Source organism: Poecilia mexicana, unplaced genomic scaffold (assembly GCF_051168715.1).
Source record: "Poecilia mexicana isolate PSO_F unplaced genomic scaffold, ASM5116871v1 scaffold_3, whole genome shotgun sequence".
In the NCBI taxonomy this organism is placed as follows: Eukaryota; Metazoa; Chordata; class Actinopteri; order Cyprinodontiformes; family Poeciliidae; genus Poecilia; species Poecilia mexicana.
The window spans coordinates 18992119-19017178 of NW_028263372.1; the positions used below are offsets into that span (position 1 = coordinate 18992119).

A 25060-nucleotide genomic window follows, 5' to 3' on the forward strand; every position below is an offset into this window, starting at 1 on the left:
TTCCATCAGTACCGTTTAAGTTTTTATTTTATTTTTGTCCTTATATATCTGCGGTTCTGTTGAAATTGCTCCACTTTGACATAAGCGGGCCTCCTCCTCCGTCTTGCATCCAAGCTGATAATCTAAAACATATGCTCATTCAAGACAGATAAATGGCGCTTTGTTATAACAACCTGTGAACTTATGATTTAATATCTCACGTTTGAAACGATTAGAGTGGGTCCACGATCAAATTTAGAACAGACAGATTTAATTTAAAACTAATTAAAAGGTCGACATCTCAGTGAATAAGTGTAATGTAACTTTTTGATTATTTTAATTTGTGCAAAAGAAAAGACACAAAAAAATTGACCATTGTGCAGATGTTTTATTTTTATTTTTTCAAATTTTACTTTCTAAAAATGTGCAGTGGGTTAAACATTTAATTTAAACATTGTGAAGTGTAACCTTTTTTTTTATCTATAGGCACCAATAGATCTTAAATTGTAATGACAATAATAGAGCCGCCTTGGAAGATTGTAGGATAGATAGAGAGATGATTTGTGGAAACAGTTATTTAAAAAAAATCACGACCAAATGAAGTCCAATCACCAAGAAATTAGATGTAATTCACTTATCCACACAGAGTGAAAATCAAAACGTTTTTGTGTGTGTGTTTTTTTATATATATTTTTGCTTAGAACAGTCGAAGAGAATCAAAAGTCATTTTTGAAGATCCAGGTCTTGCAAATTAGTGCCTTATTTATTTTATTTTATTTTTTTCGTCCTCGCAAAAGCCTGATGTCTGATATCCGAACTCTCGTTTCGCTCAAGCGTTCAGCTGCCCTCCTGCAGTACCTGTATGTCTACATCTGCAAGTGAACAGGAATGTTTTCACGCAAATGGAAGACGAGTCAGCACTTTATGAATCCTCTAGTAGCATAAATAAAGACAACAGAAGAAGTGCAGCATCTCCTTAAAGAAAGAAGAAAAAAAAAACAAAAGTTCCAGTGTCTCGTGTACTTGATGCACATTTGACTTAAAAAACAAAACAAAACAAAAAACAAACCAAAAAAACAAACAAACACACATATTAAAGTCGGGACAGAAACAATCATCTTCATTTTTATTTCATCTCTCTCTCTCTCTCTCTCTCTCTCTCTCTCTCTCTCGCATCTCTTGTCTGGGAGAGGGAGGTGGAGAGGGGGGGGGGGTGCGGAGGAGGAGGGGGGGAGAGTCCTGCCTCTTTGCCTTCCTGAGATCAATGCCCTGGCCACTCACTTTCTGATGTTGCACGACGGGAAATGCTTTGAATACTTGCGACATGGCTGCGCGCATTGATTGCCAAGATTGACAGCATCTTCAACTCCTGTAGTCTTTCTCTTGTCTAAAGTGAGTGCGCGAGGGGAGGGAGATAAAGAGCAGATAGGCGAACAACAAATGGTTCTTGTAGTTTTTGGGGCTTTTTTGTTTTCTTTGGACAAGTGAACTTCGCAGACTCTCTCGGATCCCCCCCCCCACCTCCACCCCTCCACCACCACCGCCGCCGCCGCCAGCAGCACTTTTCCTGCATGTGGCCCCGTGTGCGCAGAGTCAAGTTTTCGTTCAACAGATAGCAGCTCAGTGATCCTTTGTAAACTGTAGCCGAGTGTAGCGTTCACAGCGCAAGAAGGACGCGGACTTTTCTCGTCCACGGCTCTCATCGTCAAGGTAAAAACCACCAGCTTGCTGTGTTGTCCCGATGCGTTTCATGATTCATTTTCTGTTTCAGCGAGAGCTGTCAGTGAAAGCGTCCCGCGCGCCCTGCCTGCGCTGCGTGAGTGCGTGCGTGCTTTAAAAGAATGCGGGAAGAGTTCCTCACGCGCTGAGCTGGCACGGGACGGAAAGTTTTTTTTTTTCCCTTCTTCTTTCTTTTTGCGGCGGAGAGGAGTGGGAGTCCAAACTTTGCTTGTTGCGGCTGTCCTGATGCGTCGCTTCTTTTTCCTCCAAACACCCCTAAAACAAACCGATAAGACGAGAGTCGACAGAAGCGGCTTGTGTTCATACCCGGAGTGACTCTTATTCACAACAATCGGTAAATAAAACCCGTTTCCAGTTTTCATTCGCAGTTAAAAAAGAAGAAGAAATAACTCATTGAATACGTAAGATGTATTATAAACACTTGAAATCGTCTTTTGTTTATTTTGTTCCCCCATCCGTGTGCTTGAGCGACGAGACACAGCGCTACGGACTCTCCACACACAAGAGTTTTATTTTCGTAATTCTCACCATTTGAGATTTGAGATTGATTTCTGACAACCTTTGGGGCTGATGAAGATTCGGCGTCTCTGTTTACATGTCCCGTAACTTTATTCCGCCTGGTGGCAGTTTCACTTCTGTCCACACAGCGGTACCTTTCATTGACAGTGACGTGCGCCCTTGTAGTGTCTTTGTGTGATGGCTGTGTGAAGCTTTCGCTCCACTCACATTGCCCCTTTTTTTTTTTTTTTTTTTTTTCCTTTTTAATTTGCAAGTCACAGTCCGGAGCTTTTTGTCTCACTTTGATCATGACAGCGTCTTTGTCTTTGGAAAACAACAAACTTTAGTTATTTGTTGTTGTTGTTGTTTTTTAAAGGACAGATGTGCAAAGTTCCTTCAAGCCGCGCAGCTTGGGAATTTTTTTTGCTCCTCTCAAACTTTCCCGGGGGTCGGGGGAATTGACCCCTTAAGAATGCATAAGCCGTAAATTAAATTCAACAATCGCAAGGCTTGTCCGTTCAAAACAGATGTAGTATACAAGAGAAGACTTTTTTTTTCTCTCCATTATTTTATCTGAACTTAACTTTATTTGAGCGCTCCGGACTCTGGAAGTTGATTTAGTGCTCTCTGTTTTCCTGCAAATTATTATTATTTTTATTGCCTTAAGGGAATAAATGATTACAAATCAACACTGATCAGCATAAAGCTAATACTGTGATGTTAACTGAGTAAACGTATTAAACACTCTCTCTGTTAGTGTTTTGCGTAATAGCAAAGACATTTATAAGTTAGGCGTAATTTTTTAGAGGTTTTAACTTGTGAAGGATTATCTAAATTAGCTTGTGTTAAGTTAAACGCACTTTACAGACAAGTCTTGATTGGGTGTAAAAAATGCGAGTTTTAACAAAATCACATAAAAAAGAACCGTCTAAGCATACTGTTAACTTTCAGACAACTGAATTAACTTTCCCCTTATTTACAAGTCATTAATCGAGTTTTATGAAGAACCACACCTATGGTTTAATAACTCTGTAACCATCGCATGCTTTTTTTTCTTCCCTCCTCTCTCCACAAACATGAACCCAGCTTACCGAAAAGTCTGCTAAAGTGTTTCTGTTTTTTTATTATTATCATTATTTTTTACTTTACCCCTCTTGGCATTTTGCTCCGAGCCCTCTGTGCGGCCCGTTCACGCAGGTCTCCTCATAAGGTAAGACGGTTCTGGAGACCAAACGCGAACCTAAATGGTACATTTATAATTAGACTGCCCATTCAGCACATTGTCTTGATTGCTATACACGGACACTCGGCTCTGTCTGTGTCAGTTTGTCTCTGACGGCTGCTGCAGCTCAGCGTGTCGCTCACTGAAAGAGTAAAAAAAAAAAAAGAAAAAAGAAAAAAAAAAAGGCGGCATCCACAGCCTCAACTCTGTGATGCCAGACGCAGCTTCGGTTTTTATTATATTCCTCCCATATTTCCCGATTAGACATGAGCGTCTTAACTGATCACCCTGTTCCTTTAAAGCCCTCGTCGCAGCTGTCATGCTCCTCAATACATTTTATTAACGGAGGAAATTTGAAATGTGCATTTTTTTGGAATTATTATTATTATTATTATTTTTGCAGTCCGAGACATTTCATTCTAATTAAGTATTTTACTTAAGTTAAATTTTACAAGGCAATTATCTGACAACTAAAACAACTTCTTTACCTTTTCTTTATTTTTATGGCGTAGTCTAGCTCTCAGGGTGACTTTAGATTTTTATTTGCAACACTCAGAATTTTCTTCCTCAGACGCAGCATAAGATGCAGAGACTCAGACGCTGCTTGTGCCAGGGAGATCAGGGATTTTAGGACTTTAATTTTGGCAGAATGTTGAGCCCCCCAACCCCCCCTGTCTCACATGTCCTAACACATCCTGCACTCTTAAAGTTCAAGTCCAATCCACTGTCTAACATTGCAGCTGGGTTAGTTTTCTTGACATTACCATATTAATGACATCACTGTCTCTTAAATTAAATTGTTTGTTGCTGAAATGAAAAGATGTGACACGGTTAAGTTAATCTGAAAAGTCACTCCTGAACCATCTATCTAACTGTCATCGTGTAAATGTGTCTTTCTGAGCAGGAGGGATGAAGGAAAGTCAGTAGACAGTGAAATGACTAGGTTTATGTTATGTTACAGTTGGATAAGTGTTTTTTCGTATTGCTCATTTTCACAAAATTTATTTGGGGTTTAATTGTGAAATCTGCTGCGTTTTGGAGAGTAAATGTTTGCTTAGAAATCTGCTGTTTGATGAAGCTCATGGGACAAACTCTCCAGAGGTCATTTGAAAGCATTTTTTAAAAATTTATTTAAGATTTAATATATCTATAATAACAGAAATAAAATCTGGTATATATTTTTCTCATGCACAAGTCATGCCGTGATGCAAATTAAAGTGTGTATGCAGGTTTCTTTTAGTGGCACTGCTCTGCAGCTGCAATGGCTATACGGCCTGGTTGCATATTTATTCCTCACATAATCTGATATTTAGAACAGTCAAGAAAAGAGATTTTATTTCTTTCTTGAGTGAATCAATGCAGTGATGCAATAAAAGCAATAACAGTGTTTTACAAATGTGATTATTTCACACAAATTCAGCATTTGTATCGGGTTTTGTCAATCTTAAATGTGTGTGTGTGCGTGTGTGGGTGTGTGTGTGTGTGTGTGTGTGTGTGAATATGTCTATTTGCGGTAGAGACCCTTTTTGCCTAAGTGTGTTCCCGTGAGTGAGTTATACTTTCCCTCTCCTGCACTTCACATGCATGTCTTCACTCTTCTGCTGAAAAATTCTTTAAAAAAAAAAAAAAAACGACATTCTGCGTCACTCGAATAATTATAACTGTACAACCGAGACTGTTCGCGGTGCTTTATCTTGATATGGCAAGTGCTGGGATGTGCTATGGGATATGGACCAGGGAGAGTGAAGCATTGTTGAGGAAGGGGAGCGATTTGGGTGGCGCAGCGGGTACCAGTTACTTCTTCTGTGACTCGATGATAAACAAGATGAGAAGGAGGTAAACAACAGCAGGCTCCGTAAAGGTAGAGGGGGAGTACAGCAGAAGGCTGGAGGACCACAGGAGATAATAAAGGTGGCAGCACATGTTGTGACATCTGTCTTTCTAAGTGTTATCTAATTTGTCGTAGAATTTCTCAACAATGATCAAAACTAATGGGGAGATGCCATGGCGTATCCACGCGTGTGTGTGCTTGTGTGTGTGGAGCGGAGGGTGTGGGAAGGGCGGTTATTTTATTTTTTTAAATTGAATATAAACTTTCAGACTAGTTGGTGTTATTTTATGAGTCAAATTCAATAAATAAACAAAAGCTCCTCCTGTTTGACTTTTTTTCCTCCCCACATGGAAAAAAAAAGATGAAACAGAGGTTCAGCTGTGGTGCAAAGGACACATAGAGGGTCATTATGTCCATGCAAAGAGTGTAACAGATAGACAGCAAAACATCAGCTGCTTCAAAAAAAAAAAAAAAAAAAAAAAGCATCATGGGTTTCTTACAGGCTGAATTCCTTTCCTCTTGAATGCAGGTTTGTCTAATGCTAAATCATCTTATGAGTTACAGGTTATGTTTTTAAGAGAAAACACATTGCTCGCAGTGTGTGTTTGTGCAAGTGGGCGCGCGCGTGCGTGCGTGCGTGCGTGTGTGTGTGTGTGTGTGTGCAGGCACTTACTGAACATCAACACGGTCAGTTCTAATGGAGGGTGGGGGGAATTTTTCTTACTTGATTAGATCTTCATGTCCCTCTGGTTGCTGTAAGTGAACAGTATTGCTGACATTAAAGGATTACAGATGAAAAAAAAATCTAAATATGTGTATCATCACAGGAACTGCATAATTGCACAAGTAACCTAAGTGGCCCATTTTGATCTGTATCATTCACTCTCCCACTGAATATGTTTTTCTCAAAATAATTGGACATTTTCTTTCAGTCCATAGCATAGTTGCGCATAATTAAGTTTGACTTCAAAATGCAACAGACTCAGCTATGGTAAGTAGCCCCGTGTTTTTTTGTTTTTTTTTAAATACATTTTTTTTTTTTTTTAATATCACACATTAATATGTAGAATTAATTGGAAGGGCGTCGGTGGCCGCACGTCTCTGACACGGGTCCAGGCCTGTAATCAGGTGGAGGAATTAGCGGGGCTCATTGTTTTTTATGAATCAAATGAAGATTTGTACAGTGGCTGTGTGAAGATGGTTGCCTGAATTTCCATTTCAAAGAGGCGCACAGTGCAGCCGGGCAGTAATTAAAATGTGGTGGATTTTGGAGTCCTTGCTCACACACTTACGTACAGAGCACATACACATACACAAACATTAGTGCACACTCTCCCCTTCTCCGTCTCCCTTTCCTGCTCTCTCTCGCTGCCTCTCTCTTTCTCTCTCTCTCTCTCTCTCTCTAACACACACACACACACACACACACACGCAAGCATGCAAAGCTTATAAACCAAGGTTGAGACCTGTCAGCTTGTGTGAAAAGAGTGCAGGTGGTTGAAACTGAATTTTAGGCAAACACTCATGTTCCTCTTGTGGACATTTAGGAACACAAGTCAACACAAGGTTATCAAAAAAAAAAAAAAAAAAAGGGGGTTAGAAAAAGGAAAAGAAAAGAAAGCAATTTTAAAAGTTGTCTTTTCGTTCTCGTAGTTTTAGGGAACATCACAATTGCTGAAGTTTGAGAGTCATGCATAAATTATTTTTGTCTCTGTCTTGCAAGCTGCGGTCATGGTGCATTTTTAAACTTTAGTCACAGAAAGAATGCAAAATTCGTATTTGTCAGTGGATGCGTAATCGTTTCATACATGGACGGATATGTTATGTGTGTGGTTTCTAGTGACCTTGCTGCAAAATGCGATGACTTAAAAAAATGTGGAGGAAGAAAGCTGGGATCTTCTGCCCCAAGTGCTTTCAGCCTTTGCAGAATTGTGAAAACCTCCAAAGACCTGAGAGCGCGTCTTGTGAGCGGACAAGGGAAAAGAGATTAGTGTAATGTGGGTTCTTGCTCCGCTCCCTCACAAAAGCTTCACAACAAGCCTCTTCCTTGCGATCCTTGGCATTGTGTTTGTATTAGACCATCCCGTGGGTGAGCCAAACCCTTGGAGAAAGCAGCTATAACTTGATCCAGCAAGGGCATAAACACACACACACAAAAAAAAAAGATATAAGAGGAAGATGTATGTAGGAGGAACACACTGAACATTTAAGTTCCTTATGTTTTACAAGTTACCCCTTTTGCAGCCAGTGGTTTTAGAAAAGAGTAATATTTTTTTGTTCACAAGCAGCACTGCTTTCCATGGTCTGTCAAAGCTAAACAATTAGGCATTATCCAGCTGGTGGAAGCAAGCAGTCGGCTTGGCATCTGCTGGCTTCATCTGACACGAGATGTAAAATATGTTTCATGGTTGTGACTGAGGAAGCCAACATGACTTCATTACTGCGTGGTCCAGCTCTACGGATGCAGTGAGCTTTTTTGCTGGCACATCATTGTTTTCCGATCTGATTTGCAACTCAGTTTCTGAGTGGATATTAGTTTGTTTGGAGAGTGAACTGGTGCATGCAAAAACCCCTCGAGAAGCATATTTTGAAAGTCTTTTCTTTTTTTTTTTTTTTTTTAAAGACAGGCCTCACCAGAGCCTCACTCTGCCAGTGCTTCTAACTTTTAATCTCTTCAGAGAGTGTGTGTGTGTGTGTGTGTGTGTGTGTGTGTGTGTATGTGTGTGTCGACGCTCTTGGATGGAAACAAATGCTGATCACCCACTTGCATCATGGAGCAGCTACTGTGACATCTAAACCAGGCGAGAAAGTTATGGAAAAAATGGATGTATTGGGCCGGCAGTCAAATTCTCAACAGTTTTTCCTGTGGAAAACGCTAATGTACGGTGCCAAAAATAAATCAAAGTGACAAAGAGGGAGGGAGCGGGAATAGATGGTAATGTTCTTGTGGCTGAAATTTTGATGAAGTTAACCATAGCATCTCTTCAAGCCCGGGCCTTTTGTTTCCTTTCTGAATCATCTCTTTATGGGCTAAAACTTGGATGTGCTGCAACGGATTTGCTTTTAATGTACATCATGAGAAAATGGCTTCTGCAACAAGCAAGCACAAGCTTTCTTATCCCGCTCTTTGTCTGTCTTTGTAATCCTTTCACACGCGCGCCAAGTAAATGGACAAGGGTGTTAGTGAAAAGATGATCTAAGAGCAGACTCTCTAATACTTAAGACTCTACACAGATAATGATGTGCATGAACATGGTGCAGCAGATCCTTCTAATTTTGAGAAAATAGATCAAACTAATTTTCTTTAGCTTAAATATATATATATTTTTTATCCAAGTTTTCCCAAAAACAAAGATATTTCATACCTGCAAAGATGGTGGAGTTTAATTGTTTTACTAAAAGGACGTTTTATGTGCTTGTTTTTTTTTAATTATTATTATTATTTTAATATTGACAATCTAATATACACTGATTAGAAATAACTGTTGAATGCTTTGGAAACGTCTCAAAGGGTGTTAAATTACACTTGAGGGACCGCTGCCTCGTGCAGCTACACATTCATAAGCAAAATGAGCCATAGCGATCCATGCAACGCAACGCTTTCGCAGTAAAACCAAAGAAAGTAGCATTTGTGATAAACTACATCTTGAATGGGACCAAAAAAAACAGAAATCTGCTGAAATGACAGAGAGCCTGCGGTTTGGCTGAATAGTAAATTTCCCATGAGGCTCTTTGACAATCTGTAGGGAGAGCCTCTCTGGCACACGCCACCCACCCACATACAATATACACACACACACACGCACGCACACACACACACACACACACACACGCACACACACACACACACACAGAAAACAGAGCGATGTTTCTGCCAGGCATTATGGGTATAGAAACATCTGGGAGGAGGCTCGCCAGCAGCGGGATGATTGACAGGTTGGTGAGAACAGATGAGGGTGTCAGAGGTAGTTTAGTCTTTTTTTTTGTTCTTTTTCCAATCAAACAGGATGAATGAAAGATGGTGTGCTATATCTACAGAAGTAAGTTGAGAGAAATTCAGGGAGCAAAAATGGACAGATTTGTAAAAACGGTGCATTGTCGTCAAAAATCTTCCTACAGTGTTTTACAATCATATGCTACTCATTAGCTTTCTAGCCAAATCTTGTTTGTCTGCTCGTTTGTCAGGAAAAAAACGTCTTTAGCTCTGACTTGATAAAAAGCACTACATCTTTTGCAAGTGTTTCCGAACTTCAAGAACCACAGCCTTTCATTACGACTCCCTGGATGTCAAGTATTGATCTGTTCCTCGGCTTAAAAGAACAAAACTGAAATCCCCCAATCCCAGGAAGTGTTATAAAGTATGCCCAGATTTTAACCCTTAATAATCCAGGGGTTGTCAATCAAAACAAAAATCTGAAGAATTACATTACTTTAATGAGATATGTTTACTTAAAATTTAGTATAGAATAGAAAACTTTTGTCCTTCAACCCAAACAGTACAACAAAACTGAAAACTGATCCAATTACAACAGCAAAAATCTTAATCCTTCCAATAATTTTTATATGCAACTTACTAGTAAATTTATTGGTCAGAGTTCCTTTAAACTAGCAATCAACTGAAAATGTAGTGTCCGTAATTTAAAAGTGATGTAATTGTCCAAATCTTTTTACCTAAACATGAGACCCAAGCATCATTTAGATTCAGCTGGCATCATCTACAAAATGAGCAATCTCAAAATCGAAACGCAAAACCTTGGACGAATCAAACTACAGTGTGAACAAAGTACATTCAAGACTCCAACCCAAAACTGCTGATTTCCAATATGTTTGCAGGAAGTTTGTGCACAACCAAACTTCCACCTAATGTTGTTTTTGTTGCTGATTGACTTAATGAGCATTTTTTCCAAACATTTCTTGTGATTGTCCTGTGTGCTTATACATTAATGAGTGATGTGCTTCAATTTATTTCACCCTAATAATTTGACTATGAACAAATTTCTCACACTGTAATCTGAAATAGAGGAGGTAGAGTGGAAACTCGAGTCCATAGTGGATTAACTTTTTTTCACCTTGATTATTTAGATAAATGCATTTAAGAGCAATATATATATATATATATATATATATATATATATATATATATATATTTCTTTCTTTTTTTTTAAATGTAGTCACAGAAATTTCCCATCTTTTTTTCTGCGGCTTTGCTCTGGCTTGGGGTTTTGCCTCAGCAGGGTGAGAGGCTTTGTGTTCTTGGTTAGGGGTGGGGCTCAGGGTATACATTGGGGGAAGTACAATGTTCCTCCTCATGCTTGAGAAAAGCTAAATTTATTGGTTACCATCTGCAGGGTGGAGGAGTTTGGGTTATGGCCAGGCCAAAGAAAGGCTTCTAATTAAACAGTCATCATTATCAACTTATGGTCAGTGATCATCGTCCCCAACATTGGTTCTCCAAGACGAACATGGGATCGTTGAGGCTTTTCCATGAAGCCAGTTCTGGACTGAATTAGAATACAAGAAACAGGAGGAAAGCGCTAGTGAGAAGATTTTTATCCCCCCCCCCCCCCCTCCTCACTCGGCAGAACGAGCAGAATATATCCACTCAGGTTTAAACAATTATCTAACATCAGAAAAACCAACAGAGCCTCAGCGCTGGCACAGCTATCCCGCTATGGTTTAAGACATGACCAAGTGTCGCATGTAAGCAGAGCTTTCGATAATTTCAATTAGTGTAAGAGGGGTGTGCCTGCAGTATCGGTATCACTGCTGCTGGAGGAGCTTTGCTTTGAGGTTGACAGCCCCTTAATATAGTATTTCATGGTTTGATGTGTGAGTGACACACAGACGCTCCAAGAGGATGGCAAAATGGTTTATTAGGACCTAATTAGAGCCCTGTGATTAAAGGGGAAGTGACTGTGATTAGGAGACCTGCAGATGATGTGGAAACATGGATGAATATTCAGTGAAGAAAAAAAAAACAACACACACAGTATGTGTTAGCCTGTAGGTATTCGAAAGTGTGTGAGTGTGTGTGTTGTAGATTTTCTGAGCGCCTCTGAGCCTTGTCTCCCTCGGATCAACCGTGTTGTGGTATCATCTCTACAGCGGAGGAGCTTTACAGCTTAAGCTATTAGGCACAAAATGCAAAGCCGAACACGGAGCTGCAAATTCACATTTGATGCTGTTCTCTTGAGTACATCCGACACATGACGAGCAGCTTCTGGAACTCAAAGAGAGAGAGAGAGAGAGAGAAAAAAAAATGCAGGTGAACACGTTTTGTTTCATAGTTTAATTCTAGCATGTGAGTGGATTTTCACAGCCAATTTAACATGAAACACGAGGAATGTTGTACAAAGCCTCATCTACTTTAGGAAGCCAATAGAATCACACATTCTTTTATCACTTTGGAGTATGCTCTGTTTATTCAGAGGTAAATGGCCTATTGTTGTTAGCCTCCATCAATGGAGAGATGACTGTTGGATTTTCTTTCTGTTCACCTCACCATCCTCTAACTTTTCCAAATCCGCGATAGTTTTCGGTATAAGAAAAAAAAAACATTCAGGAGACTGTTCTGAAGACTGGAGATTGTCAGCAGGGCCTTGAGATTTTACAATTTCACAACTGACTTCCTCCTTAAAATGACACTGGCTTACCTGCCTATTACTCCCTTTGATTTCTACAGTACATGCTTCTGCGCTCTGAGAGGTATTCATAATAAGCTTAAACTCCACTGGCTTCGTTGCTAAAGGGGGTGCTTATCTCTCTGCTATTCAGGAGAAAGAAGGGTAATATTTTTTCCAATTTCAACATTTTACTGTTTGGCCACACTCTGCCCAAAACCACATCAGAAAGGGGGCGGTTGGATAGCACACATGGACACTGACTCGAGTGTGCGTTTATCACATATGCACACACACACTCCATTCAGAACTGTTCTGTGATAAAAAAAAAATATATATTTTAACAGCTTGAATACTGAGCTCTACGTTTTTCATCAAATGTAGTTCTGTGATAATTCCTTTCTTTTTTTTTTTTTTTTAGCTTTTTAACTAAAAGCTGCTTGCACGCTTTCTTAACTTGCGCTTGTCTCATGTGGTTGAAATATGGCTTGTTGCAGAAAACCAATCCTTACCTCGTCTTACTTCAGGACTTGACACACATTTTAAACTATTAACATTTTCGTTTTTCCAACCACAGGAATGCTTCAAGGAGCTTCGACGAAAAAATACTCATATTCAACGTAAAATATGTGAAAAGCTGTTTGTGGTGAGCAGCAGTAGCACTTTTGCTTGGGGGCACCGTAATAGGAAACATGTGTTCGCAAGTGAAAAGAAAATATATTTCTTGTGACCCACCTGTTGTGCTGTTAACACCAGATTCAAGTTAATATCACGTGGACAGCTGCCTCTGAGGGCCTCCTCCTCCTTTGTCGCTCTTCGTCAGCGACGACACCTGGAGCTCCTTGGCCTGACGCTGAGGCCAGCGTACGTTAGCCCGACGAAAACCTAAACCTTTTTCAGTAACAACAATTACATACACATTCATCTACGTGCAGTTTTTTAAAAAAAAACAACTTTGTCTTTCTGCTACACTTCATAGTTTGCTCCAGATAATTTTTTTCTGGATGAATTTTTATGTCTCAGCTCAATGCCTGCAGCCTGGGCTTGCTGAGTTTCTCAGTTTTACCATTGCCTGTGCCATGGCGTAATGGGCGTCCAGGACATGATGGGAATATAATAACAGCTTGACAGTGTTTTTCTTACCCCCTCCCTCTGCGCTAAAAGTGAAACCCATCCAGAAACGTGGAATATATAGGGACTGGCTGTGATGTCAGTTGTTATTGCTGGATATGCAAAGTAGTAAATTTTGAAGTATTTTCCACAATCTGCTGCGCAGAGAGCATTATGTCACAAAGGCCACATTGTAGCTTGTTGGGTGTAGAGCCCTTTTCTCATTCTCTTGTTCTGTGCCCCTCTTGGCCACCTTCTGTGCTTCCAGTCCAGACTGCAGCCTCTCTTCATGCCCATTTCCTCTCTTTGTGCTGGAATCAATTGACAATAGAACTATATGGTATCTTACATAATGGGTAAAATCTTTCATTTAAATTGCAAAAGAATAAATAACCAAGAATGTCGCTTGGTTCTGCGCTCGTGATTAAGATTTATGCGTTGGCACATACAAAACAACTCGAAGCATTTTATGAACAACTTAACTTGAACTACTGAGTGTAATTGATTTGAAGTAAAGTTCTTTTTTTTTTTTTTCATTCCTTTGCTGCATGGTTCAGACTTTTCAATACAGTTTGGAATGGAAGAGCTTCCTGTTTTCTGCTAATTAAATTTGCCGCTAACATATGCTGGCAAGAACCTTTTACCTTGTTTGACTTATTTATTGCCTGGCTGTAGAGGTAATTTGACCTTTCAATTCAAAGACCCTTTTTTAATCCAGAAAAGGAGTGTTAAAGTCAATTAGAACGGTAATCAGTGGCTCAAACACTACATTTGTTTCCTATGACGAGACAAGCAAAGCAGAGGCTTGCCCTGAGCTCCTTTTCCTCATCTTCTGGCCCTCGAACCCCCTCCAGGACGAAAATCAGGGCTAAAAGAGGAGAAGGAAACGGGGCTGAGGCACGGAAAAAAAAAGAAGAGAAGGAGAGACTGAGAAACAAGGGAGAGAGGAAAGCTCCCCTACGGTTCCTGCCATGTCACCGGAGATTTGTGTCCTCCTTTTAAATCATTTCCCTCTTTAGAAGATTAAGAAGGCAGAAATATTCCTAAACTGATCATTTCCTTTCCTCCTAAATGGACTCATTTGCATTTGAAAACACCGCCATTAATTATGGGTTTCAAGAAATAAAAGACAAATGACCTCTGTAAATAAAAAAATAAAAAAAATAAATAAAAAATCACAAAACCAAAAGGTTGTAATATTAATTGTCTGAGTAGTTGTCCATGGGGCAGGAGAGGCAGAGCAAAGAACTAACATTATTATCAGATTTAGACTCTGGCCGAATGCACTTAGGCCTTGTTTTTATTTACGCCAAGCGTAAATCTTATAAGATTTCAGTATTTTTTATTTTTTTTTTCCTGAAAGAAGTTTCCTTCTGGTTTAATAGATTACCGAACCATTCATTTGACTCAGTAATCCACCAAAAGAAAGAAAAAAATAATAAAATCTGTAGCTGAATTGGTTTGTAGATTGCAGTTTTAACCAGATCCAGACAAACAGAGATAAATGCTGTTATGACACGGAGAACAGCGTTGAGTGACTTTCCCCAACTTGGATTATCTTCCCATCTCCCACATGCAAAGACTTAATGCTAAAACTTATTCAACTTACAACTGCAGTCAATATTTGCCAATTGATAATCTGTGACCATAACACAAGACTTTGCTGGAAAAGAATTGCATGCTTCCCCCCCCCCCCCCCGCCCCTCTGGAAACGAGGAAAAGTGCAAGATAATTTGTGGACTCCGATGCCTTGTTGTAACCTGATCATTTATGGATCAGTTGTTTTCTTTCTGGTTTAATTCACCATGTGATTGATTTTCAGCGCAGTACCGATGGAAAACATCCACGCTAAACCGCTTCCGAGATGGAGAATCATTTGAATACAGATGCTCGCGGCTTAGGCCTTGTAACTGGAAACCACTCAGAGCCCGGAGACAATTGCAGGTTGATTATGTTGCTTCTGACAGAAGTTGCAAGTCTTTTGTAAGGCAGACATATTTGCATCTAAATGCTTATTGTAGACATCTAAACAGCATAAAGCGTGATTGTAAACGCCAGCTGTTGGGCCGTACTCAGGAGTGAAATAATAAAAAAAAAAAAAAAAAAAAAAAAAAAGGAAAATTGAGATGGAAATGTGCAAATTATTTTCAAACACTGGAACTGAAATCAATAAGGGAGAAATGTTGGTTTGATGGTTGTACATTTTCATCGGATTTGTTTATACAATCACATATGAGCCTATTTACAGTTAGCACTGTATGTTGATTTTTACTGCGCGGAGACCCGCTTGTGTTCATGCTCTTTTATTATTTGGTTACTGCTGCAGGCTCTTTGATCCCCCACATCCCCGCACAAAAACACACACACGCACACACGCTTTAAACAATGTTGCATTACAAATGTCAGAATTTATGCTCAGATAATTTGGCAGATTTTGTACATAAAACAGCTGTTGGGACACATTTGCCAGAGCTACTTCTTTTGGTCACTTGTGTTTGCAGACAGTTATGAACACGTCACTCTTTCCTTTGGAAGGAGCTGTTTGCGTGCACGTGCGTGTGAGCGCGGTCACATATACGTGGGGTATTCACGTGAGTGTGCGTGCGTGGTGCCCCAAAACGGAGTGATGCCCCTGCTGATTCTGCTCCTCCAGCCCTTTGTCCTGCAGCACTCAGTGTGTCTACCTCCTCAGGAGACTGTCAGGCTTCTCTAGTGTGGCTCCACAAAGGCCCAGCCTCCTTTGAGGTGTTAAAAACTTCCATTTATGCATCTCCCTGGACAAAAAAAAGCACAGAGCCCATTTGAGTCCAGTAGCAACACAGACAGACATTGTGGCCACGCTTCTCTAGCACTCATTTCACAGATTCTAAAACCAGTATGTGGTGAACAGGATTTGAGGGGCTAAAGTGCCCCACGAGGGCCAGGCGATAAGAGGGGAGAAACGCCACCGTGCAGTAAACTAGAAGATGGGTCCAGGAAAATAAACACATTACCTGGGAGAGAGGAAGAGACTTGTTTTCATACCCCTGACCCCCCCACCCCCTCCTCCTCCAACCCCACCAACTCACGCACAAACACAAAGCCCCACGCCGAATGAGAAAGAGACAAGGATAGGAGAAGAAAAAGGAAAGGAAATATCGTGTATATACCTTGGAAGTTAAGAAAAGAGCTCCTTGGCGTGCCAAAAGACAAGCTTATTCTGTTCTCTCTCTTCACAGTCTTTGGAGTAAAAATAATGTTAGAGGAAAGAAAGAAGAAAAAAAAAAACCCTGAGTTGCACAGCAGCCTCTTAGGAACCATTGGGAGTGAAAGCTGTCTACTGCGGAGGAAAACACTCTTTCTGGGTGGTTGTTTCTCTCCTTTCACTTCGCCTCAACACTGTTACTGAATAAACAGACGTTTCATTCCTGGTATGCAATGCAAAGAAAATGACAGATAATGTACTTGCTAAGCATGTGAAAGCCCTGTTCATCCACTGCGAGGTGTATCTACCAACCTTGCAACAAACTCACAGCAAGGAAGCCACAGCTCTTCTTCCTCAACTTACATCAGCTCTGCCAAAACATACTGGCCACTGTTTCACTCTCAACAAAGATATTTTAACAGGAGTGACATTCTGGTAGTCATTCTTGACACACAGGCGTAAAACGTTTTGTGAGTGTCTGGTCTGATGTATTTCAGTGTCAGTGTCGGGAGACAGAGAAAGAAGGAGAGAGAGAGAGAAAAAACGGAGCCCCGGCAGTCTGAGAGAAACAGAGGAAAGATAAAACGAGAGAGATTTGTAAGGCCGTGACAAGTAACGGTGAGCTGGAGTATATAACAGCTGTTTGCATGTGACTGACCACGTTTGCAGCACCAAATAACTCAATATCACAGTCTCTTGCAGAAATACAAATTGTCTTTCTGGTGTATAGTGGAGGATTTGTTTTTTGTTCTTCACGGCTGCCTTGGTATGCCTTTATGTCCTCTTACTTTTCACTTTAGCAAAAAAGAAAAAAAATAAATACTCAAGCCTTGTTTGCAGATGATGCGAGATCAATAGAAAAAAAAATGCAGAGCTGGATACAGAACAGCCAATTTCACTTGTTCAGTTACAATATCAGACTTTTTTTTTTTTTTTGCCGGAATATTCTGGGCTTCACCTCTTTACCCCCAGCACCCCCCTCTCCTTAGCCTTTCCGCTATTTCCGCCGGGACCACTGTTACAACCCCATCTCATTGCGTCCCAAAGTCCCTCGTGCAGTTTCCAGGCTGACTGTGTGGCTGCTGCTTCTGCAGAGATAACCACACTGCGCCCAGGTAGGGAGCAAGCCTACTGATGGCATAGATTACTCTATTGTCAAAATAACTAACTCTGCAGAATTCCTACTTTAGCGTGTTCGGACGAAGAGGAGAGTGAGGATTTGGGATGGAGGATTGGGAGGATTTTTATTTAGTTTTTTTGATAAACGTGCTGCAGATCTGGACAAATTCCAAGCAGGACTTGAAGTATAAGTTTTAGCTTGCTCATGCATATCCACACATGGCTGCGACACACATGCAGAGTATGCAGCAGGGACACATCATTCTACCGCAGAAAATAAAATAAAAAATACCCTAGCTAAAGGCTGAATTAATAGAAATCTAAGTGCGTTAATCACCGCCTGAACTAAGTCAGAACAGGCAAAGTAGGACAAAGTGTTGACCAGCGTTTGACATGTTAAAATGCATTTTTGAAGAGAATCAAAGTTTATGCAATAAAGCACCATGTAGTTAAATATGTTTAAATATAAGTCTGTAACTCTCATCTCTAATTTATTTCTATTTGTTGAACTTCTCCAATTAAAATGTAAAAGATTCAGTAGAACTTTTTGTCATCACTAAATCAGACCAAATTTCTCAGAATAATAAAGAAAAAAAACTACAACTATCAGTCGCAGCTCTTGCATAAATGGTGACATGGATGAGCTTCATCTTTTGACCAACTCAACCACACTGGCCAACACAGACTAATTTCATCTTACATTTCAAAAATAAAAATTGAAATGTTATTTAAATGTGCTTCTATGATGATCTATAAATGAAGCTTCTGCAGGCAGAAGAAAGTCCCTTAAATTTTTTATTTTAAAAAATAGGGAGTTTTAAAATTTGTTTTTACAATTAGATATATTTATTTGTAAAATAAATTCATTTTTCCAAAATGGACAACCTGGAGAAATATAAGTATGCACTATGACACATGGAACATGAGACAAACGAACAGAGACACATTGCTATGAAATGGTGGTTCAAATTGGTGAAGAGGAAAGTTGACAGAGGTCTGCAGCTTCAGGAAAAACAAAACAGCTCTAACCTGAGTTTAAAATCTAACACTTATAGATCCTAATATTTCAAATCATATACCATACCAATGCAACATTACCTTTTTCTCACCTATGGCTTTACTTTGTGGTTTTGTCTTGAGGTTGCAGCTTCTGTAAAACCTTCTCAGAAGTGGAATCCCTCACAGCTATAGCCGCAGCGTAGCTTTCAACTTAAGCTTTCAACTTAAGCTTTCAACTTAAGCTTTGTTTTGAAGCACTGGCACAGCTGGTGCACGCTGTATTTTACAGTGATCATTGTTTCTGCATGTTCTTCTTTTACTGATCAACTCCACGATCCGTGCATCCCCAGAAATTGCCCCGGTTTGAGTTTATACTGTTTACTTAAGTTTTCCTGGTTGGGGTTGGAGCTTAATAAAGAAAAGACAGTGAGAGGTGAACAGGAGACAAACGTGGCCATGTGGTCTTAGGTTTTGGAGAGCTATTTAAAATTTAGGTCATCATTGGGGAGGGCGGGAAATGAGACTAAAGGTCAGACAGAGGACACATTCCACACCAAACAAACACTTACAAAGTGAAGACTGTTAATATGAAACTCTTTACTGTGTTTCATTTTCTGTACAACAGGACTAGACTTAAATGGCAATAATAATTGATGTACAGTAAGATGATCGAGGTTGTGATTTAAACTCGGTATGTTATTCAAAGCACCAGTGCTGTGCAAAGTGGTTCCATTCATTTTTTACTATTACTTTTTTATTTAAAAACTTTACTTACAGCTTGAGATTTATTTGCTTCCAAGTATTTCTTCTTTAGTGAACATGCGTGCGTGTGTGTGTGTGTGTGTGTGGGGGTGTGTGTGTGTGTGTGTGTGTGTGTGTGTGCAAGAGATTGCGATGCTATGCGGCCAGGGCTGAAGAAAAAGGGCACTCTTTGACTGAAATGCCACAGGTGACTGTGAGCTCTGTTTTTTTTTTTTTTTTTGCGCCTTTGATGTCCAGCTGCATCAGTCTGTTTGAAACTTGTTACCTGTGAGCAAAACCTCTGGTATTTCGAGTGTGGTGAGATCATTTCAGCGCAGTCCTCTTCCGTCTCACGCCATTAACAATAGACAAAAAAAAAAAAAAAAAAAAAAAAAAAAACACGATTAACTGGAATTGGTTGTAAAAAAAGAAAAAAGCACTGATGCTATAATTGGTAATAAAGAGAGCTTGTTTAACAATTCTGAGCCTGAGGTGGGATATGAAAAAAGACTCCTGCATGATGCTGCTGCAACAGGCCAGTTGACACTGACTACTGAACACCAGGGATTCCTGCATTTGCTTCATTATAATATCATCTGGCTTTGCTCATTATTTGCAATTATGAATTATTTTGTGATTTTCCCCACTCCAAAAAAAAAAAAAAAAAAAATTAACTATAATAACCAGTGAATAAATAATGCAGCACTCCATGTCTTATTTATCTCTTTGTTCTCAATTAACATCAAATCATTATTTGAAAGGTTTGTTGTTATTAGCACTCTCTGTGATTACAAGAGCTTTCAGTTAAATAGACAAAAGGGTTTACTGAGTTGCCATCTATGGAATATGTCCTTTATCCCACAGGCTGGGACTGTTGGTGTGCACTAATGGCTATTAAGAGTAAATTACACGTATTTGTAAAGACAGGAATGGGTTGTTGCATCTGGTGCTGGTTGGGAACGGTGAAATAGAGGAAAACTATTCAGGTTTCCAGTGAGGCTGCTTCTTTTATACCTGAGTTCCTGTTGCATTAAATAAACAAGACCTACAGCTGTGCTTATCAGATTTTTTTTTTTCATTAACATTTTGCTTTGGAAATGAACTTTCTACGATAATATCTATGACAATAAAGTAAAGAGTATCTTGTAAAAAATGTGCAAACAATCTTTCAAGGATAAAAAAAAAAAATGTTTTTTTTTTGTGGTGGAAGCAATGTGCCGCTGTATGGAGCGGCTTTCCATTCAGCTGAGGTCACAGGGGTCCCCTCACTCCCATTGTCACTTCTATAGCCTCAAGGCTGCCACATTCAGGCCCGTCTCACTCAGCTCGCCCTCCAGCCTCCCCCGCAGCAGATTCTGCTGTGCTCCGACAACAATGCTTCGGCCGTTCTATATATTTATCCAGCCTTGTTGATGGTGGCTTATTGGCCCCGGCAATGGAAGACTGAGGGGCTGCGCTGCAAATTAGTGACAGATCAGTTAACCATGACCTCAAAAAACCCTTGGCCTTGTTTAATTGGCAGTGTAGAAGCAGACTAATTGTATAAATTGGCTGGTAATGAGATCCAGGCTTATTGTGAAAAACAAGATAATATGTGAAAATGAACACAAACAAGCCTGGAGCTTTTCCACCTCCTGGTCTGAGGACTTGGTATTTCTGTGTTGTCAATTCTTCCCAGTTGTTCTGAGGCAAATTCTTCTAAATGCCACCTTTTTTTTAAACAACAAAATATCAAAAACCCTGAGACGTACATTCCCTGCGACAGACTGGTGACCTGTCCAGGTGGTACCCTGCCTCTCGCCCCACAGGCACCCCTCGCAACCCTACTAGGGATAAGCATGTAGGATAACGGATAGATGGATAAAATGCACATACTCATGACAATGAGTTGGTTTGGGAATTGTAGGCACTTTGTAAGAATGAAAAGGCCAGTATTGAACTCTCAGACAGTGATTGTTTGTTACCAGTCGTCTATATCGGGGAGCAAAAGACAGCGCGAGTTACAATAATTCTAGCCAGATGTGAAATGTGACTCCACTTCTTTTAAAGCCTTAATACAGCAACACAGTTTTTGACTGAGAAAACTTAGATAAACTTAAGAAGGTTGTCTAGTGAAAGTGTAGAGTGGGTATATATATTATCATAGCCCTGAAACTCGTGGATAGAAAAGTGTTCAGTTTAAGTTGTTTTGAATTTTGCCCACTTCGCTTGGAGTTTTCTTCCTGGTAAACAGGAAATCAGTTCTTTCCACCGTTGCCGCGTGTTTACTGAGGTTAAACGATTGCTGCAACATTAATTTATCAATGTGATTAACTGTCCACTGCCACCACGTACCGGTCTGGAGTCTGGAGAAGGAATTGGTGCAAAGTCAATGACTCTAGGCAATTAGCTGTGCTTCCCTAATTAAGTAACCAAGGAATTATGTAATGTATGTAATTTCATTTGAATCTGCCTGTATGGTTGGATTGTATTGGATTACCTTGAATATTTATATCTGGATATAAATTGAGCTCATTTGTCCTTTAAAGTCCTAAGAGATGGCAGCAGCATTGGTGAATTAGTGCTATATAAATAAACAGAAATATCTTTTAGGACTCGTATAATTTGAAAGACCACATTGACAGTGTTTTTTACACAGTTGTCATTTTTTAATAAAAAATGATCAGTTACAATTCTTACATAGTTTCAATGGTGTACAGAAAAAAGAAAAGATGGCTCAGGTGGAGTGAATGTACTCTGGCCTGGAGCTTCATGTTGCTTTGTAAGCTCCCTAACAGAGTTACCGGCTCTTTAAGAGACACACTTGAACTCGCAGAGCATGGCCTCCAAATAAATCACTCGGTGTCGGTGCTGGATGGAAGATGGAAAAGTGAAACAAAACAACTGGTTTATTATGCAAGCTATTTATTAGTGAAATCTGCAGATGGGAAGGTAGATTAATGAGGTAGCTGAGGAGAGACTGCAGAGCAGACTTATATTATCGACAACTATGAGGACCGAGAGGCGCTACGGCTGTTTTAGCTCATCTGTCCCACAGTCAAGAGTTTATGATCCCACTTGCTTATTTTGCAAACTGAAACGATTATAGCTACTTTTTTAATTTGATGTTAATTTTAGTCAAATGAAACTACACTCGAAGAATGTGGCATAAAATGGTCTTTTTCTCTGTTACCCTGCAGGTTTTTTACATGAGTTCAAAGTCAACCAACCAGTGATCGCTGGAAGCTGGGGATCGAGTCTTTCAGTTTTTGTAAGTATCACTTTGCCTCTTCAGCTGTCTCTGTCTTGTCACGTCTCACACCCCCCCGCTGCCTGTCACCCACACCGAACACCTGCATTAAATGAGGTGGACAATTAGATAGACTCACATTGTATGCACAATTAAACAGTTTCAGGCACAACAGCGCTGACAGACCCTTTCTCCCAAATATCAGCCTATTTTTGTTGGAATTGTGCATTGAAATTTATCTTTGGAAGCTTTACTTTAAACATCTAAAGAGACGTAGCAATATTATTGTCGTGAAATCAGATGTACTTTAAAGCAGTGTTAAATACGCCTGGATCCTCTCTGCACGAATATTACGTTAACCCTCTTTTTGCAGCTGCAGGCAGTGCAGGTTTTCTAATGAAAATCTATCCACGATATTAAACAAATAAAAGTCAGGAACTTAGTTGATATTATTCTTCTCTTATAAATGTCATTGGAGTTGCCACGGGAATCATAATATTGTGGCTGGGAAGCTCCTCAATAACAGCTTTTGAAATGTCTGTCTGAATTCAAAGTTCATGGCCATTTACCATTGTTTGATCATGCTATTTCTCATCATACAATGGCTCCTGCTCACAGGAGAGCACACCTGTCAACCACAGACCTGTTTCTAGCACTAAGTCATCTGTCAGTCAGGCTAGGTTTAACAAGCAATGGATTTAAATACAAACTGGACATTTCACAAGGTAAAATATATTAACAGCACTGCACAATAAACGATTATGCACAATTAAACAGTTTCAGGCACGATTAATAAACGATTAACAGAACAGTTTATTGATACAGATTGCAATGATGTGGCTTGGTATGGTAATCTTTGGTAAGAATACTGTGGTTTTGTTTTATAAAACGGACATAGAGGGCACAATTTGCTTTCGTTTATAGCAAAACCGAACAGATCATGTAAAACTGCATGTCAATTGGACATGATAATTTGTTTTAATTTAAATTGTTTTTTCTTGTTTTACTTTTTGTCTGTTTGAAATAAAGAAATAAAATAAAAAAATGTGAAAACCATTAGTACTGCTGCTAAAATAAGACATGATGATTTGATTAATACAGTTAACATTACTAAAAATATATTACAATTGTAATAACAGTTGTAGTTCTCAAGTTTAAAAAAAAAAAAAACATTACCTGAGTAAAGGGCCCAGTACGGTTGATTCATGGTCACGTGGTTTTCAGATGTTCGTTTTCTCACAGGCCCTTCATGGTCCATAAGACACACCGAGTAGAGCTCCTGTAAAACTCCTCGCGCTGCAGCAACGTCATGGTGTTTGTTATGTGTTGTTACAACAAAACAGTAAAGCACAGTCATCTTGGCAGAGAGTAATGACTACTACATGCCCGCACGTTTGGAGGAGGAGGAAGTAATGATTGACAAGCTGCAGTATCTCATTTTTGTTTTCATTTGCTTTTTTTTTTTTTTTTTACCTTTTTGCTATGGACCTTTTTGTGTTTGGAATAAAGATATGATATGAGATGACAGCAGTCTATAAACATAAAGAAGTTGGATAATGCAAAATTAATATGTGTAGGTTAAACGATCAATCTCTGTGTAAGCGTTTTTTGACAATAAGTATAACAATGACTATTGTTTTCAATGTTTAATCTGTGCCTTTACTTATTCAAAGTTTTTGCCAAATATTTCCAACCCCCAAACAATAACAAGAATCAGGTGAGAAAAATGCAAACACCAGAAAGCAAATTAAAAAAAAAAAAAAAAAAAAAAGCACGTGGTTGAACATCTTATTAACATCATGTTACCGGCACGTGCTGGTTAAAAAAGGCGTTTCCTGATGCTAATCAGGTTTGAGCATACACACACTGAACTGATGTGTTTATGGTGAAAGTTTGCAAGGTTATTAGTCTCCTGTCATTATTTGTTACAGAAGATAACCCGGCATGAATCCCCAGCAGATTAACTGTGGTTCCGCCCCTCCCACCCCCCCTTCACATTTAGCTAGATTTTCATACAATCAAGAATCTGAATATTTTGACTTAGAGGCTTAATTAATCTTTAAAAATGACTGGAAGTAATCTAGTTTGTGCGTCTGATGTAACATGCTTAATTGGACTCATTCAGTCTCCTCTGGAAACACCTGAGAGTACATTGCGACCACCTGAATGGATGTACACTCTGTTAATTTACCGTTTATCTAATAAGCTGCAGCCACAAAGCCTCTCAGCTGTTCGGGCCGGTGTTGATGGGCCACCAGTGGGATGCGGGGAGCCATTTTGAGTGAAATTAAATAAACACCACTTCATCCTAAAATGAAAATGAAAAACCGGTGAATGACCTCTCTGTGTCTATTATCCAACAAATGAGTCTCTTCAAATCCACTGACCCTCCAATGATTGTGGTCAATATGCCAAACAGAAATTGCATGACAATGATTTTAATTGAATCAACCACGAAGACTTCAGTAAATCCCAAAGCTGAGTTGGTCAATATTAATTGTTTAGATGTCGATGGTGGAAAATGTGTAAAACTTACTTCAGTTTTATTGAGCTTTTCCATAGAAGCGGCTCGCAAAATCTATCCTTTACCTGATGATTACATTTTGTGCAGTGTTGTTATGCCCACTTCCCATTCAAACAGCATAAAAAAAAGATAAGAGTAAAAGGCCAATGTGGATTTTTCTGTTGTCCTCCTTCGTATTTTACATACCCTTTTTATTATGAGATAGAGTTTTTCCCTCTACTCACTCCTGTCAGAGAAGAGTACCAGAGAAGATGCCATTAATCT

General features: G+C 39.6%; 1 protein-coding gene across 1 annotated transcript in view; it reads left to right on the forward strand.

Annotated features, from left to right (window-relative positions):
* The first annotated feature begins 1208 nt into the window (after positions 1–1208).
* The window catches only part of sox6 (SRY-box transcription factor 6), a 140233-nt gene continuing 116381 nt past the window's right edge, over positions 1209–25060 (forward strand). Inside the window, exons 1-2 of the mRNA XM_088004270.1 lie at positions 1209–1689; positions 22223–22293. The gene's annotated coding sequence lies outside the window, so the exon portion shown is untranslated. The remainder of the gene's footprint in view (positions 1690–22222; positions 22294–25060) is intronic.